Here is a 3,594-nt window from a genome sequence, read left to right on the forward strand (position 1 = left end):
ATTCTGTTAGAACTCAATGATTATCCTAATTATATTTTAGATTTTTTATATTTAAAATRAGATGTTTATCCTGTATTTGATTGTGTTTATCTGCAGTTAGTTACACGAATTCAGATATGGGATGAAATCGGATAGGAATGAACGAGTTTAAGAGTTTTAAAAGCTTTTTTGAGTTTAAGAGTTTTAAAAGTTTTTAAGAGTTTTAGCCAAATGCTTTATAATATAGTATAGATATATGTGTGTCTTGAAGTATACAATGGATAATAGTAAACTTGTTACCTGTTAATTATTTTTTAAACCATTGAAATATTAGGGCACGGTAACATTATTTTTTATTTACTGATTTACTTAATATTTTAATAGATAGAATATGGATAAACCATAATTTTCATCATCCATAAAGTTGGTGAATATAAAACCACAAAATAACGAATAAAAAAGTATACATTTCAATTTAGATGTTAAACCAAAAAATGAGATTAACTTGAAAGCATCCTATTACCACATCTACTAAATTAATTATTAATTAGTCTAACAATTTATAGATTTTCCATTTTTAAACGTTTTCCCATTATTTTAATAGCTAATATATGTAACATATATAAATATCCGTTTATTTTGAATGAATCATGTAACAAATAACCATTATCCCGTCCATACCTAACTAGTTGTTGTTTTTGAAAGGTGTCCCAGGTTATTTGGGCAAATCGTGACCACAAAAAATCAGTTTTGATATACTCAATGGTCTCAATTGTTGTATACGCCTGAGATCAAACCCTCCTCGCGATTCCATTACATCCTCAGTACCTCAACCACTACGTCAAAACCCTTGTGGTTCATACTCTAGTTGCTGCTGGGCTCCACATACAAGTCAAGCAAATGATCTGTGGGGTTAAAGGCAAAAAACTAGTTTTTTTTTACAATGATGATTTAAAATGTTGATCATATATCTAACATATCAATTGTAAATCTTACATAATTAAATAATTAAACTTGTAAACGTTTGTGAAGTACAAAGAGTTATAGCTAGCGTACATGCCTGAAAATGTCAAAGTCTTTATTAGAAGATGTATTCCCGAAATGGTTAACCATAAATGAGATCGGGTTTTAAAGATCTTTTGTAATCCCGAAATGATCAAGTTCCGGAACCATTTTATTTCTTTTTAAAGTCATTGATTAAAAATGAAGGATGTCAACGTTCACCAATATTTAATTTATGATTGAAAGGGTCGATTTCGCATTTATTCATAAGTTGAAGAGTCTATATACGCTAGTTGTACTCAAGACCCAACTTGTTACATATTTAATGAATTATAAGATAGTCGTGCTTGGGGAAAAAATAGGTAATAAACTAGATGATATTATATGATAAATGTAAAATAACGAAATTTTAACATTACATGGAATCGTTAATACAATTTCATTATATTAAAACAAGTAGTAATAAATCAACGTTCTAAATAACGTGAAGCGTAACGTGGCTGTGAGGTCAAGCCTCAAGCTATACGAATTACAGCGAGGTCACAACGTTTTCCAAGACTTGTCCTAAGGCGGTATATATATATATATACACCCACCCACCCACATTTTTATGTTTTAGGGTTTTGAATAATACTTGAAAACAAAATAAATTCATATACTAAGTAATAAAACTAAAGAAAAACCATTGGTACTAAATTTATGAAGTTTATAGAGAATGATATCAAAAGAGTAAAATCGGGATTAAATCTTTTAAATCTTTACTCACAACTTTTTTCAACTTTCAAAGTACTTGTGTTCGACTTTTCGTATATGGATATGTGAATAAGTATTTAGCAATTATGGTTTCAGTTTTTAAGTTTTTTTTTTTTGAAGTATATAATATTTATATTTGGCAAATGCAACAAATAAACTCACACATTCTCTTCACCTATGGTGATGTTTGAACCCCTGACCTTCTAGAACGCCAAGGGCTACGATACCGCTAGGCCAAAGGCCCTTTGGTTTTTAAGTTTATTTTTCATGTTTATGTAAATCCTAGATGTCGTGCATAATATTCATTTTTTGCTCAAATTATATATTAAAGTAATTCCACACCTTACAAAAGAGATTATTATGCTAAACAATGTTATCATATTTCATCAAAATATTCATGTCACTTCATCCACACCAAAAAAATCATATGCCTACATAATTCCAACTTTAGTGTGAATTTTTTGCCTAAAAGACGAAACATGTACTTACATAAGCAAAAACTCATACCATGATTTGTCTTATTGAATTACACCTCAACTCAACAAAAATGCAAACCGCTTCCCCAAAATTATAACTGAATAGAGAGGAAGAATTGAGAGATTAATAGAGAGATTCATATGTTTTGCATAATTCCACTTTTAGTGTGAATGTCTCCAATTAAAAGACTAATAACATATTTACATTAACAAAAACCAATATTATATTTCTCATATTGAACGACGCCTCAAATAAACAAAAATGCAAATCACCTAAAAAACAGAATATATAGAGAGGAAGAATTGAGAGATTAAGAGAGATATATTATGCTTAAACAATGTTACACTGTTTCTTCAAGGATTCATATGCCACTTTATCCACACACAAAAATCCATATGTCTACATAAATCCAACTTTAATGTGAATGTCTCCTACTAAAAATAAATATTATACTTACATAAGCAAAAACTCATACTATGATTATACATGAATAGAGAGGAAGAATTGAGAGATTAATATAGAGATTATCATAGAGGTGTAGCACAAAATTATACATGAATAGAGAGGAAGAATTNTAGAGAGGAAGAATTGAGAGATTAATATAGAGATTATCATAGAGGTGTAGCACAAAATTATACATGAATAGAGAGGAAGAATTGAGAGATTAATAGAGAGATTATCATATAGGTGTACCACAAAATTATACATGAATAGAGAGGAAGAATTGAGAGATTAATAGATAGATTATTATAGAGGTGTACCATGAAGAGAAGATGAAAAGTTATAACTGAATAGAGACAAATAGGCTATCTGCAAAGCATATGGTTACCCTGGGATTAGTCGGCTCGCAAAGCGGGTTGGATATCCAGGTTAATCAAAAAAATAATGAGAGTTAAAAGAGTAATTATTAGAGGGGCATGAATAGGTTGAAACAACCTAATTAAAGAATCTTAAATGTGAATATCAAAAATAAATAACAAATATTAAGGTAGGAGAAACTTGAGAAAATGAGAAAAAAGATAAAGTATTTTCTTGTTTTGAGAAGAGACCGCGTCATTGCATGTAGTTTCTTTCTTTAATATATATACAGATTACTAGAGATAGAAAGAGTTTTGAGTAATAATTAGTAAGACAAATAAAGCCACTGATAAACTCGCTTTCGCTCTTTCTCCCAATCAGTCGCGAGCTGAGGGTTCCGAGGATCAATCACGCGGTTCTGCAGCGTCCCCCAACATATTGATAGCCATTGTTTTTCAAAGGAATTTGTTGATGTAAATTGAGTATCAAAGGAAAAGAAACACGTACACCTTTGGTAGTCATTGGGCATTGTGACAGCAGTCAAATTCGAAATCTCAGGTTAGCTTTTATTAAGGTTATATTAGT

This window comes from Cynara cardunculus (assembly GCF_001531365.2).
Source record: "Cynara cardunculus var. scolymus isolate 2C chromosome LG 12, CcrdV1, whole genome shotgun sequence".
NCBI classification, from domain to species: domain Eukaryota; kingdom Viridiplantae; phylum Streptophyta; class Magnoliopsida; order Asterales; family Asteraceae; genus Cynara; species Cynara cardunculus.